This window comes from Rhinolophus sinicus, chromosome 6 (assembly GCF_057876585.1).
Source record: "Rhinolophus sinicus isolate RSI-liver-muscle chromosome 6, RSI-T2T, whole genome shotgun sequence".
In the NCBI taxonomy this organism is placed as follows: domain Eukaryota; kingdom Metazoa; phylum Chordata; class Mammalia; order Chiroptera; family Rhinolophidae; genus Rhinolophus; species Rhinolophus sinicus.
Genome location: NC_142506.1, coordinates 59,594,959 through 59,610,975, shown reverse-complemented (window position 1 = coordinate 59,610,975; position 16,017 = coordinate 59,594,959). Strand labels below are relative to the sequence as shown.

The 16,017-nt window shown below is 38.3% G+C and overlaps 1 long non-coding RNA gene across 1 annotated transcript in view; it reads right to left on the bottom strand.

The window, feature by feature from the left end:
* Positions 1 to 15,918, bottom strand: part of LOC148758183 (uncharacterized) — a 209,716-nt gene extending 193,798 nt beyond the window's left edge. The window contains exon 1 of the long non-coding RNA XR_016021637.1: positions 14,402 to 15,918. This is a non-coding gene — a long non-coding RNA (uncharacterized LOC148758183). The remainder of the gene's footprint in view (positions 1 to 14,401) is intronic.
* Positions 15,919 to 16,017: the final 99 nt, after the last annotated feature.

Here is a 16,017-nt window from a genome sequence, read left to right as displayed (position 1 = left end):
CCTGGGGGTGGGAAAAGCCATTCCTTTAGGTTTACAGCAATTGTACAGCCAGTATAGGTGCTGACAGGCACTTTACACTTCAGTCTTCTCTGGATAGGATGGACTGCGATCCATTCACTTTCTTTTCTCAGGTTAAGGCAGGACAGATCGGGTTGTGACACCCAGTTGTCATCAACGAGACATGTCAAACATGTCTTCCTGAGGCAGCTTTCTGATGCTCTGCTTGCTCTCAGTAAGACCCGAGGAACTTGGATCTCAGCAGTAGGGGGAATAGGCCAGTCTAGAGGGGATCTAAGACCCAGAATTACCTGTGTGATGGAGATGGACACACATTTCAGTCATGAAACGTTTTCTCAATGCCTGCTGTATTCCAGACGTAACACTAGTCTCCAGTGGGAGAATTTCCTGCAAGTCACATGCAAGAATATGTAATAGGTCAAGAAGTACTGGGAATGAGACAGATCCCAGTCACCAGATCTGGTCAACAAACACAGGAAAGAACATAAAGTAGATCATTTTTCTGAGGGATTAACGTTACAAAAAAAAAAAAAAAAAAAAAGCAAAAAGGATTCTTTTTCCCTCAACAAGGTGGAATGATTTTTTAAAAGCAAATCCTAACCATAAAATTGACAAAGGGGAAAGGTCGTTGAGAAAATATGCACCAAAACGTATCTTTCAGCATGAATATTTCAGGATAACTCACCATGCATTTAAAATGAAATGTGAATTATTCATTATCAAGAAAGTTCAAAGCCCTTCAACTGAATTTGTTTGACCTGTTTGGCAGCAAAATAAATCTGATGGGTGGTCTGGTTCAGGCTCCCGTCCAAGTCCAGTCACATTACATTTTCAGAGGATCAACATTGAAAAGCTCCGTGCCTGTTGCATCAACATGGGAACATCTCCCAAACACATGGCAACCAACACGTTACATAAACAAGTTTGCTCCATGAGCCAGACTCGGTAGTTTTCCAGAAAATCCAAGCTCAGCAAATGAAGAAGGGATTTGCATGTTCCGACTCAGAGCTCTACAACTTGAAACATATCACATGAACTTGAGGAGTGAAGATTCATCTCATTAATGCCAAAGCTCGGACATCATTTTCCAGCTCAAAAGGCAGAAAAGAGGCTACAATGCAAGTGTCTTCTGACTTTTAAATCAGTGTGTTTTCCATTACACGAGATGCTTCTCAGTTCAGTTTTCCGTATCACTAAAGCCTAGAGAGTTACTGAATATCCATCAACTTTTTTCTCTACTTTTATGTATCCAGTGTGGCCAGTAAGGCAAATAACCCAGACCTGAACGCACTAGTCTGCCATTCACTCTGTAAACAAGTCACCTAACTTCTCTCAAGTCCATATGTCTAGCCTACAACTAACTATACTGACTAAATTCAAGGCCCTTTAAAATGATTGTACAAAGATTCCTACAGAGTACAAGTACCACGCAAGCATGTGATAACCATCAGCTCCCTGAGATTAAGGATTCTAAACATACTTATGCAGCTAAAGTACCTTGTGTATAGAGGTAATAATAATTGAACATTATTAAACACATGCTATGTGTCAGGCACTGTTCTAAATACTTTATTTGTATAAATGGATTTAATCTTTACCACAAGTCTATGAGGAATTACTATTATTGTTCCCATTCTACATATGACATCTGAGGCTCAAAGAGGTAATGGAGACCTGAGATTGCAGCCCCAGAAGCCCCACTTCATGACCACGATGGCTTAAGGCGTGTGATATAATTAACAGCACTGGGCCAGTAACCAATAAACTGTCACTCTGTTTCTGGTTCAGGGACCTCCTATCCAGAGCCTAGAACCAAATGCATGCTCACAAAATGCTTACTGAACTTACTGATACATAACGCCTTCTTTCATAAGTCTTTGAATCTCATCTCACTCACCTACCTCACCGGTATCAGTGAGGCTCCATGAGAAAACAAGGGCTATTAGCAATGTTTGTGAAGACACAAATGATAGCCGTGCCTAGAAAGCGCGACTGATTTGCTCCACTCTAATCTACTGTGTGGTGAATTAGGTTTAGACGTCAGAGTAGAACTCGCTGACTATGTTCCCGTGTACAGAAGAGTCAGGAGGCCTTGGAAGCCTTAAGCAAGGCCAAAGTCTTGCGGCAGGTCCATCTCATAATTCTACCGTGGAAAACGTGAGGCCCACGGGATGGTTCCACTGCCAGATCACTTCCTGTGCTATATCCTGAGGCCTCCACAGCTTTGGCCACTCATCCCAACAGGCCCTCCCTTCTACAGCTGGTCTGGCTGACAACTTTTAGGATGTGAAATAATGCAAGCATGTGACACTATTATTACCATGTGTAGTGGGTTGAATATGGTCCCCCCACAACTCATGTCTATCCAGAACTTTCAGGATGTTACTTCATTGGGAAATAGGGTCTTCACAGATGGAATTAGTTAAGGATTTTGAGATAAAATCTTCCTGGATTTAGAATGGGCACTACATCCAATGACTGAGGTCCTTACAAAAAAAAAAAAAGGAGAGGGCCATTTGGGCACAGAGATACCCAGGCACAAAAGAGACAGATACGGGAAAGAATGTCATGTGAAGACCGAGGCAAAGATTGGAGTGACGCAGTGCAAACCAAGAAGGACCAAGGATTGCCAAGGACCCATGGAAGCTGGGAGAATCAAAGAAGAATATTTCCCTAGTAGCTTAGGAGGGAAGACGGCCCCACCGACACTTTGATTTCAGATTTCTGTCCTTCAGAACTGTGAGAGAAGAAACTTTTATCTTTTTAAGCAACCCAGTCTGTGCTAATTTATTACGATGGCCCTAGGGAGCCGACATACCACTCCTATTGCTCATTCTATAAAGAATTAGAAAAGGTATTTCAATGACTTTAGAATTCACTAAAGAATCAGAGATGCTAAATATAGAACTAAATTATAAATTCTGTAAATCACATGCTACATGGGGAAAAAATTCTGTTAATCACACCTCACATTGAGAAAACACCAGTCATCACTGGCAACATCTATTTTCACTTTTGAGGGTCGTATAGTGAGAACAAAATCTACTTACAGTGGAGAGACATTTTTCCCTCGTGCAGCATACCTCCACATAATTATAAAACAGCATGTTCTTATAAGACGCATGCTATAAAAATAAACTTAAAGGAAATATTTTAGAAAAAGATGAATTCCAAAAATATAATAAAATACTGTCATATTTCTGCCATCAACCACTTCCAGAAATATTTTCATTACTCTTGGTTCCTACTGATCTATCTATCCCAGTTTTCAATCTATTACACAGTAAAGTTCATTTAAAGGATTCCTTAATCCACATTTTTCCACAACCTAAATAACTAGGGACTGTCAAAGATCATTTTTTTAAAAAAGTTTACCTGGGCCCACTTCTGCGCTTTTGACTATTTTGTCATGGATTATTACCCAAATGAAACGTAGAAGAGACCTCAAATTTTAACTTATTAGGGGGGAAAAAAGCCTGTAAAAATTTTATGCTTTCCAATCAAAGGTAGTGCTCCCAGCATGATGCCTGGAACCCTTGTGCAGCTGTGACTGAAAAAACTCAAGGTGTGATTAAACGGTCTTTTTCCTATTATCCTCCCTTAAAGGTTTTTTTTTTTTTTAATTGGAATGCAGCCATCATTAACAGAGCCTGCTAACCAGAAGTCTTTGCCCCAAGTGACGAATGGAGCCACCCAACTTCTGACTTCTTCATGCCAAGTTGATGCCTGCTCCTGCCACCTCTCAACAGTGTACTGCTCTGTCGCCTGTCACTTTTAATAAAGAAAATAACATAATAACTCTGTTTATGAGCTTTGGACATCCTGTGGCTTCATAAGAAATCTATTTTTTCACAGTACAAACAAGAAGCGTTGGGATGGTTCGTCTCAGGTGGAAGACACACGTTTCTCCCTGCCCTACCCACACTCTCCCTTCTGTCCAGTTTCCCCTCATCCCTCGGGAGTAGGATTATTTTCTGGTGTTTTGACCTGAAAAGTTTAGAACCACTATAATTCTTCCTACTATATGTTCCCAGCATCTAATTTGTCATCAAATGTTTTCATCTCTTAAATGAAACTGTCTCATTCACAGCATTGCTCATCTCCTGTCACCTGAGCCTTCTCGATGACACACTTGGGCATATAGACTCCTTCCCTGTGAAATCCCTTCCACAGACCCTATCCAGGTAAATGTGCCTAACACGTTACTTTCTTCATGACATTCCCCTGCTTAATATTTTGGTACAGTTCCTAATGGTCCACCAGATAAAAGCCCTAATCCCACAATGGGCTTTCAAACCCTTTTGTCATGTAGGAGGGTTTGGAAACCCATTTATGATGTAGGAGAATCTGAAAACCCAAACTTGGTTTATCTATCCGTCTTTCTTTTTCTTGTAAACTTCAGTACAGCTACTGCTCCAGGAAGATGAGCATTCACTTCTCTTCCATTCCAGCTCGATCTCCCCTTTCTTCCGGCCTCATGATTACTCTTCCTGCCTGTCACCAGTGCTTCTTTTGACTTTGGGCACCGAATGTCCTCCTTTCTTCTCCACCATTAAAACTCTATCAGTTCTTAAAGACCCTGCTCAGGGAGTCTTCTCACACTACTGTATTCTACACGATAATATCCCACCTCTAAAATAATTAACTTTTAATGTGTAACTTTCTGTTCTTTCATTCCCTCATTCCCTGGTTCTCACGAAACTGGCTCAGAGACCTGCAGGCTTTATCCTCTCATTATTTTCCCACTCTATCTGCCCTTTCTTGGGTTAATTCTTTCCCTACTTTGCCTGGACAGCACGATATTTTCATCAATGTGATTGACAGTGCCACCTCCCCTTGACCTTCTGCCTGGCTATCAGCAATACAAGATCAACGAATTGTTTATGTCTTCTGTTTCTATTCAGTAGCTATTGGTATAAATTTGATGGCAATGTAGACTTGCTCCTTTAAACGCTTTATATGCATTTATGGCTACTTTGCATTTCTTCCCCATTCTTACTCAGCTTCCTTGTCCTTCTAAAGTCCTTAACCCTTTGCCTGACTCTTTTAATTCTTAGCAAATGGCCATTATAAGGCATAATCTTGCTCGGTTTCACTACCCCAACATTCAGATTCGCCTACATTTCTTTCAAGTCTTAAAGAAGAATGTCCCTAAGTTCTTGCTGAAGCCATTGTTCTAGTTTTCCCTCTCTTGGCTTCTTTTGTCCATTTATAATATGCTTCAGTCATTCCCATATTTAAAAATACTCTTCTTTACAGCCCTATCTCCTTCTTGGCTTTACAAGGAAACATTTTAAAGGAACAGGCCACACTTGCTGTGTTCGCTTTTTTACTCCAGGTTTCCAAACCGAGCCACTCTAATCTGACTCCGGGCCCAGCTACTGAAACTGCTCTCCAAAAGATGGTCATACCCCACGGAATACTACTTAGCCATAAAAAGGAGGAAATCCAGCCATTGGTGACAATATGGATGGACCTTGAGGGTGTTATGCTAAGTGAGATAAGTCAGAGAAAGACAAATACTGTGTGGTCTCACATATATGTGTAATATAAAAACAACCAACTCATAGAAAAGGAGATCAAATTTGTGATTACCAGAGGTGGGGTGTGGGGGATGGAATTGGATGCAGGGGGTGAAAAGAAACACACTTCCAGCTATTGAATAAATAGTGGGGATGTCGTGTACAACATGATGACGATGGCTAAAACTACTATATGGTATAGTTGAAAGTTGCTAAAAGAGGAAATCCTAAAAGTTATCATCACAAGGAAAAAGAAATTATATCCATCTGAGATGATATAACTAAACTTACTGTGCTAATCATTTTGCAATATATGTAAGTCACGTCATGATGCTGTGTCCCTTAAACTTATACAGGGCTGCGTGTCAATTATATCTCAACAAAACTGAAAGAAGAAAAAAAAAAAGCATTGCCTGCCACCTCCCTCCTCTCCTACCAAATCCAATGGCCTCATTTCATCCTCGCAGAGCACGCCACAGATGTTTATCTACAGCTCAAAATAACTGTCTTCTTTGCTTTCATGGCATTCATGCATATTTCCTTTTACTTTCATGATTTCTTCTGAGGGTTTTTCACTGATTTCTCTTCCTTGGCCTAGTCTTGTAATATGGGTTTTCTAAAAAAAAAAAAAAAATGATTCTCTATTCCCCGTACTACTAATTTCCTCTCAAAATGATTTTTCAATTCCCAGAGTTTTTCTGATTCCAATACACTAATGACTCCCAAAATGTAGTTTCATCCCCAATCGAAGCTTTAGACCCATATTTCCAGCAGTCACCAAACTTCTGTTGACACCTCAAATAACCTGTGAAAAGTCGAATGCCCTGCCTTCACTCTACACTTACTCCTTCCTCTATGTTCTTTATCGTCATTAGAGCTTCACGAGAACACTTGCAGATAGTCATTTTAGACTGTTTCCTACACCTTACCTCCAAGTCCTAACCCATTCCACGTTTCCACTTCTACCCTTACCCCATCCTGGAAACCACTGCCTAAATTCAGATAATTCTGGTCTCTCCCTGGTCTGAAAACAGACTTCCAATGAGTCCCTCCTTAGAGGCTTTCAATCTACCCAACATACCTTCCCCAAAGTTATTTCTATGCTGTCGGAGCTGGCTTGTTACGTATAGAATCATGTTCTTCTTCTATTAAAAAAATAATCAACTCTGATCTATGTTTCTAAAAGCTGGCCTGTCTTCTGTGTCTTCCCACTGGATAACAGGGGTGTACATCAAGGCTGGTTGAGAAGACCCGTGGATAACTTTCGGCCATATGGTTTTTATTTGAGAGATGGCTACTATTTTCTTCTATTGTTCCAAGTACCAGGTGCTATCTGTGGAACCATTTGTTTCTGTCTCCAAATGCAGTTTCCTCTGCTCCAAATTGGGTCCGTCCGTGTCAGGGGCTACTCATTTGTGTGCTGTCACCATTTCCTTAGACCTCACAGCTACAGTGAAAAGATTAGACTCCAGTGAGGTCTCTTAAAGATGTCTCACTTATTTCTATAGAATAATCTTCTCATTGGGCCTGACAATGAATGTCACTTTTTAAAAATGCCTGCTGAAATGTTCAGTGTCCTGGCTTTCTGTGTGGAATAAGCTTCTGAGCAGAAGGACTAAAAGAATTCACCTACTTGAAGAGGGCCCTGGGTTCTCAAGATTATTTTAGAAGATTTACAATTGCTACTTTACATTTGACATGTACAAACAAAGCCATCAAGCCAATTCAAGCTGCTGCCAGTTTACTCTGACAGCATAAGAAGATACTTACTCTCAGTGCCAGCCGGGCAGTATGCAAATCTTAACACATGGATCTGGCTGGGAGAATTTCAGCATATTTTTCAAGTATTGTTTAGAATTTGTGAAGGCTCTTCCATACTACCTTCCAATGTAAAGCATGACTTAGCAGAAGACCGAAAGCCTGATTTTGTGCTGATTTTATTAAGCCTTCCACACAATGTAAAGATAAAGAGCATTATGGGAGTTTGCTTGTACTGTCTCCCTCAAGATGAATCTTAAAAAAATGATTTAAGAATCTCCCCCTTTGTTTGTCACGTGGTAGGGTGTGTGAGAGTTTGGGAAAGCAGAAGCCAAGGATTAAGTTTGTTTATCTTAAAAAACTTTAGCTTCTAGTCAATCATTTCATTTTAATGGGCGACATCATGCGACGGTAATTGTTTTAACCCCTGTCCTGCTGGACATACCAAAACTTTTGTGGAATCAATTTAATTTTGCCTTTTTGAAATTGTTTTCCAGAAAGCAAGGGAAATAAAGATCTGAAGCCAATATATGAACAACTACATGAAAATCCAACTATTTATGTATAGGTTGGGCTTTTATTTTTCTCTACTGGCTCACAGTGTTGAGCATATTTGTCATGCAAGGCATATTTTGCAGGAACAGAACCGCTTAGAGTAAATGGGTCAATTAATTTATTAATGAATTAATTAACTTCCTGCTTCATTTTTCTTCTATTACACAGCTGTGAATATTTATTTAGGAGAGCCAAACATGATATACTGATAATCATTCTCATAAGCTATTATTCCCTGTTATAGAAGTTTTGTGATACAAAATCACATAATTATAATGTCCTAAAAAAAAAAAAAAAAAAAAAAAAAAAAAAAAAACCACACAAAAAAACCCTTCCCCATCCAAAAGAAAAGGTATAAATTTAAGCTAATATAAACTTGTCAGAGTTCTCCCTCTCAATTTCACACCAGGATGTGGTGCTACACAGCTGGGGAGCTGAGCTAATAAGTGTTGAAAAATGAAAAATGCTGCTTTATGGCATCACATAAACTGGCAAAATGAATACTTTACCTCCACCCCATTTTTGACAAACAAATGCCAAAATGTAGATGCTGTAAGAATGAAACTTTATGGTATTAGACCCATGGGACACACAGAATTGTCTTGTGGGATTTTCTTTTTATTGAATACTATATGTAATAAGAAGTGGCATAACATTTATAAAATCTAATCACTTTTTGTTCCTTTTTGAACCTCAAAGGGGTCATTTCTAGGAAAGCTGTTGGAAACACTGCATAATGATCTATTTATCCAGTAGTGAAAAAGGATTATGCCTTTTACAAGGAGACTGAGCCTTCCCTAACAATATAAATACTGCAATATGAATACACAAATTGAGGGTTTTGAGGAACATTACGTTCAACAAATATTTATTGAATAACTATAACAGCGTTCAAAGAGTGATGCTAAGTGCTCTCATGTAATTTACATTAAATAATATAATCAGGACCCAGCTGTTTTCCTTGGGCTGGTTAGTTTCCTAGCTGATGGCCATTTACTCACTCACTCACCATCCCTTCTCACTCTCTGGCCATTCCTTCAACACTCAATCAGCAAACATCTATTGCAAGTTTATCATGTCCAAGTCACAGAGGCCTACAAATCATGTGCATGATACCATTACAACAAGATATACAGATTTATCATGAGAAGAAATCTCTTAGTCAGGGGCTAGAAATCTTGACGGAGCCAGAACAAGGTAAGCAAGAAAAGAGAGGCAAGAGGGTACCCGTTGTCAGGGTACGTTCCTTCCCCATATTGAACTTCAGTGAAAAGAGACGAGACAGAGAAGTCCAGAAACCTATCCTAAGGTTTCTAAGTGTTGTTAGAGTACAGTGCCTGGGGATTTCTGATTAGAATATTTAGAGAACTGTGATTGTCTATTCCACGTATGCCTTCTCTCATTTTCCAAAGCTAGAAATATACTCTCTCACCTCTAAACTTATGAAGATTGTATCTATAACTTTCATATAGGAGTTAATAGTATTTACCTTATATTATAGATATGTACACTGCTTATCTCCCTACTAAATATAAACTCCTTCAGAGTAGGACCAAAGTCTGAAAATACCTCTTATTCACCAACAGTATTTTGCAGAGTGTGTTATGGATATTCTACATGATTTGGTTGAATAAATGACTTCAATAGACTCAACCAATATATAACCAACTATTCATAGCATTAGATAATACTTATTATAGTAGTACCTGAAGACAAAAACATAAGTACTAATCAAGAAAATTAAAAAGTATGCCTAATATTTGGGAGAAGTCCCATCTGGGTGGTCCAAATCATGTGTCAATTAATAAATAATAGAATGAAATGAGGGATTCTGATTACAGCTTTTAAAATATGCAATTACATGAAGAAGCCACTAAAAAGTGTCCTTCTTGAAATCCCCCAAAGTATTTGAGTCGATTTTACAGGATACAACTGAAGACTACAATGACATGATGAGCTGACTGCATTACCCTTCTTACCTTCCATAATTTAATAAAAGGCACCCCGGGCGCCTCTCTCTCATAAACAAATGCAAATTCTGCCAGTGGCAGATGACTTCCAGGAACAACTCTATTCCTCAGGCACTAATCTTACTCTCAGTGTTACTACCACTGAGTCGGTGATCAGTTTACCCTTACATATGCCAAAATGGTAGAAACAAGGAGTATGGGTTCCTTGTAGTCGGTTCTAACTATTAAGCAGATAGGTTTAAAATGTGTCTTCGCTCTCTATTGCTATACTGTGAGCAACAGAAAGGAAATGTAAGTCCTTTAGGAATATAGCCATGCCAGTTATCTTTGTTCCAGTGTTCAGGACACAGCAGGTATTGGCCAGTGATGCTGACATGTTAACTCTCTTGGTGAAGTTTAATGAAAAGACTCTACGGCCCATCCTCAGGGAATAGCTCCGAAGCTGTGGTGTCCCGTTGAACTTTTAGGCTGACGAACAGTGTAAAGACAGCTTATCACATACCCACATCATCTCTAGCAAGCTAATGATGATTCCCGCTTTCACTCCGGAAGACAGGATTAGGATACTTTTTTTAAAGACTCAGACTGTTCACAGTTGGGAAGTGGTGAATGCTGGACAATTTTACATTAGTATAAGATATCTGGATATGAGAGAAATCACTGATTTTTTTATCACTGTGAGACTTTTTTTCACCCACTGGAATTCACATCATGGCCATCAAAATACAGCACAAAATACTCCAAAGGCTCATGAGCTTACGTGAATCAACTGCAACAGCAAGTTCCCTGACAGAAACACACTTAGGGACTCAACAAAGCACTTCCTCCGACAATGTGGGAGGTGGGCAAGAATCTTAAGCAGAACCTCTTGGAATGCAGTAACATCAGTGTGGTGACATCTCTTAAGGAAAGGATTTAGTCAACCGCAGGTCAAAAAAGACAATAATTATAAACAATGACAACCTCTGAGGACAACAGCCACAGCCGCAAATTAAAGTTCTCTCTTCAAAGGGGCTTCATTTTAAGCTTCAGATCCCAAAATAATTGCCATGATTAGCATAACCTTTGGATATAAAGAACAAGCTTCCCCCCCCCATTGTGTGGTGTAGACCACTATTTAAAAATATATGTATTTAGTTCTTTACAGTATTTGTGGGCCCTTTTTTTAAGCTCACGTGCATCTTTTAAATGATCCCTAGAGAAGCTTCTTGGATTGACCCTATTGGAAATGCCTGGGAGATTTGTGGAACACAGTTAAGAAATGCTTGCTGTTGAGTACAAAGAGTACGGTTGAGCATTTAATATCACACTCTATATTTTTCTTCTCTTTTTTTTCCTCCTTAGAAATGAACAAGTCCCCTTAATGATGTTAGGAGGGAAATTTGGTGCTTTACACAAAGCACAACTTGTAGGGGGAAAAATGCACGTGCCTTGTGTTTATGGCCAGGGCCATGGGTCAAAATGAAAATCATGTCCTGTGTGAACTGAAATAATCAAGAGGTTTCATTTGGAGTGCATTTTTATGTTTTCTGGAAGTTTGTTTTAAGACAAAGAATGTTCCAGTCTTTTCACTTGACTAATGAATGGCTTAAAGACAATGATGAGATTTGAGTCTGTGTGTGTATCAATGGAAACATGGGATTTGCCTTCTCTATTTCTATTCTAGTCTGTTTTCTCTGAATAAGTAACAAATTGGTTGTAGCTATTACCCCAAGTGGCTTCCAGATGTTAACCATGTGAGTGAACAGAACTATTCTCTGATGAGAGTGGCAAGAGAGAGAAATTGTTAGTATATTCAGTGATTTTAATAACCATGAAACACACATTTTTGTCTAGCAAGCCCACCTGCACAATGTGAAAAACCTACACAACCTACATAAATAGGTTACTTTGTTACAGGTAAGAGGAAGATTTAAATCTATGTAGCATATGTGAACTTACTCTTTAAAAAAAAAAAAAGGAATAACTCACTTCATGAAAACTGATTACTATCTATATTTTAATGCTTTAATTTTTTAATTTAAAATTTTATGTCTGTGCTGTACAGAAATGGATATTCATTCTTAAAGTCTATGTTAAGATATTATAAGCCCTTTTGATGTTTTACATAGTCTAGGTAAAAAAAAACAAACTGCCATTAAATTGTTCTCAGCCTCAGTTGAACACCGATACACTTTACATTTTTTGTTAAGAAAAATAAATAATTCACAGTTTTGCAAGTGAAGGTATGTTCCTTTCCTTGCTTTCTTGAAATTATATTATTACTAGGGACAAGTGCCAGCAGATTTCATGGGTGGCATTTCTCACTGAGAAGCAAGACATGAATCAATCAATATTTTTATTACAGTCAACCCACTTGTCTTCATAAACAAAATATTATTACTGTTTTTCCATGTAGATTTCAATGCTAGTAAGAAGAATACACAAATTGTTAGAAGAGAGAAATAAATTACACAAATAAAAAGTTTTTCAAAGACCATCATTGGTGTAAACTGAAGCAAGAAGTTGAGATTGTCAGTTAAGTTTCCAAAAGCTGTTTAATGTGTGTGTGTGTTTTTTGAATGTTAATTATTGAGTATAGATTGCTTGTTCATCTCTTGTGCTTTTCTTATTGACACAGCTGTAGTTAATGATATTTTTGAACATCTTTTGCCTGTTATACGTTCTATAATGACCATGTAAATATAAACTAGTAGGGCATACGGGAGAAAAATTACATGAAAATTATTTTTCTTTATGTACCACACACACACACACACACACACACACACACACACCTGCAGCCTGCCTTCATGTAAAAAAAATAATTAGGAAAGACTTAGTACAATAGCAACATTAAATAAAAAGCTCTTTATTTTTGTTGATTGTTTTTAGTCCCATAATTATGAGAACGAGGAAGGAGAAAGACAGAAAAGTAAATGGTTGAATGAGCAGATGCTATATGTAGTGGTGACCCTGCGTGCTCTAAGAGCAGGTACAAAGGGCATTTGAGCCCAGAACAGGACAAAATTTAAGGTCCCCAGAACTGAAACAATGGCTACATTAAAGTTTATAATCCCATATAATCATTACTTTCTAAAGAGTTTAGTTCTATTTTATAAGACTTCAAGGCCTTTAAGTTTTTTCTAGTTATTTTTTGTTGTTTTGTTTTCATAAGTGGATAAGAGGAATGTACACAGAGACTTATTTTGTTAATTTATAAAATTTAAAAAATTACCTAACGCTGAGCTATTTTGTCCAGTGTGTATGTAGCGTTTCTGTATATGTGTTTCTCTGTTTCTTTGAATAATGCAACAGAGAAAAAGCAACCAATGGAGAGGATATAATCTGACGCTCAAGAATGAATAAAACAACAAATGTATGACTGCTAACTGCATCATCTGCATGCCTACGGTGGTTTCATTTAACTGTAATCCTTTGAAAATACCAACTATTCTCCTCTAAAAGGCTAATCTTTCAATCATTTTTTAAAGCCAACAACTGTGCTCTAAAGGGTTTCTAAACACATAGTGGAACAGCAAACTAAACTGACCTTGACATTTATGTTTTTACATCCCAGTAGGCATTGAAACTCTGCGAAAAAGGAGATTTTTCTTTTTTGCTTTTATTTTGTTTACTTGCTTTTCTTAGTTTAGACATTGAAGTGACCAAAAGGGAGTGCATCAATCAATAATGGGCACATAGACTGCCTGAAAGCAAATGAGTAACAACAAAAAAAGGAAGACATACACAAAGAATAAAAGAATGTACCAATAAAAATTTTCCAGAGATAATTTTTCTCCCAAGTTCAATAGGGCAAAAGATCCACCATAAAAGAAGCAAACAACCATTCTGAAACTTAATTACATTTCAAAGTAATGCAGTCACATAAAAGGAACAAAATATTTTTGTTCAATAGTTTGCCTACCAGATGGCATTTCTAAATATAGTCATCTAAAACCTTCTGTTTGTTCTATAAATAAAGATGAAAGGAATAGCAACAATAGCTAAGCATTTAAGTCACTGGAAATAAAAGGGCACTTTGATTAGGTTCGGAAGAATCTGGCTGATTCTAATAATGATCCTGAATCTGGGAAGGCTCAAGTTCAAGGTGAAACTCAGAATCCCAACCTTAAGGTACCACTCAAACTGGTGCTCATTCAGGGAGAGGAGCAAACCAGGAACTAACACCGGGAGACTTGGGAAAACACAGGAATTCCTAATTAATAGAGACTCTAAAGGGCTACAGTCAAAATCCCAGAAGGACCTGAGCTCTGGAGTCAGATAGGCCCAACATGTGAGTCCAGACTCTACAAATGACTGGCAGTATGACCCTGAGCCAAGTTCTTTACCTCGCTGGCAAAAATTGATAGTAATGGTACAGAGTTATATAGGAATTTACTTACTCCAGTGCTTGGCACCTAGGAAGTCAGTGAATTTCAGCAGATTGTTATTGTTATTATCATTAGCAACAATAATAATCATTGAGTGAAATAATTGTTTCTGATTTTTTTTTTTTTGCTGTCTCAAAAGTGTATTGCACACAGCAAGGTTTTCTGGCAGTAAATAGTGTTCTAAGAGTAGAACTTAAAGCCTTACCTGGAATATTTCCATGTGGATTCCCCTAGCAGACAGCACTGCCCTCTTCTCACCGGGCTCTTGAACATTATCAAGAATTCATGTGGGGAAGGCAGGTCTAGAGAGAGAAGTTTTGTGTTGTTATTGTTTTTGTTTTTTGGAGAATTGAGTGTCAGAGCTCAACCCAACATGTCCTCCTTGATGACTTCACTCTTATTACTCTCAGCTGAAGATTTATAGGTTTTAGTGAGAGGACTCAAAGTTCCTTTTAGATCTGGTTGACTGACCACAAATAGGACCATTCCCATCTACAGCATTGGTGTAACACTGGGATAGTATAGAGCTTATCTTGGCAACTGACCCATGATGATAAACAGTTTAGTCAATTGGGAGTAGAGTGATTACCTTCAACAAATAAAAGATAAGCAGCAATTGCTTCAATATGATGCAGACTTCGACATACTGGTATTTAATGGCACTTAAAATTCTACTGGGTTGTTTTTGAATTTTACATGAGGAAAGAGCCACCTGCTGGGGCTACAGCCCTCAATATTAAAAGATGTCTAGGGTTAGGTCTTTATATAGAAAGTAATTCCATTCTTTGGGTGGGGATATTTTTTTTAATTGTGATCACATGTACGTAAAATTTAGCATTTGGACCATTTCTAAGTATATAGTTCAGTGGCTGTAGCCATTAAATAGTATCTCCCCATTCTTCCCTCCCCTTAGCCCTTAGTAACCACTACTCTACTTTCTGTCTTTATAAATTGGCCTATGCCAGGTACCTCATATAAGTAGAATCATGTATTCGTCCTTTCACTTAGCATGTTTTCAAGGTTCAACCACGTTGTACCATGTAGCAAAATTTCATTTCTTGTTAAGGCTGAATAATATTCCATTGTATGTATGTATCACGTTTTGTTTTCCGTTAATCGAATGGTGGACATTTGCGTTGTTTCCCTCTTCCTGCTATTGTGAATAATGCTGCTATCAACATTGCTGTACAAGTATCTGCTTGAGTCCCCGGCTTTCATTTTTTTGCATATATATCCAGAAGTCGAACTGCTAGATCATTTGGAAATTCTGTTTTAACTTCTTGAGGAACTGCCAAACTGATTCCACAGCTGCTGTACCATTTTACGTTTCCATCAGCAGTGCACAGCGGTCCAATTTTTCCACATCATCACCTACACTTATTTTCCACTTTTTTTCAATAATAGCCATCTTAATGGGTGTTAACATGGTACCTCTTTGAATCTTTGCAAGCTATGTTTAAAAAACTACATAAAGAGTTGTTATTACATAGCTGTCTTATCCCACATATGAATAGCTACAAACATCCTGTTGAAAGTAGAAGGTAAAATATGGTTATATCTGTTACATTTTAAACATAATAACACCAACATTTTTCCCAACAAAAGGTAATCTTGAATTTAGGGTTGCAGTTAAAAACCATAGTGCGAATGCATATTTCGTTGGCCTTGGAGAAGCTGTCCTCTGCCTAATCCCATTCTTAGCAAAAACAAACCCACGGTGTAACTAGAACAGCCTTAAGCGGCACCCAGTCAGGACAGCGCCAGGCCCTCTGCGCATGCGCTCCTTCAGGCGCGCGCGTGCGCCCCCCCCCCCCCCGCGGG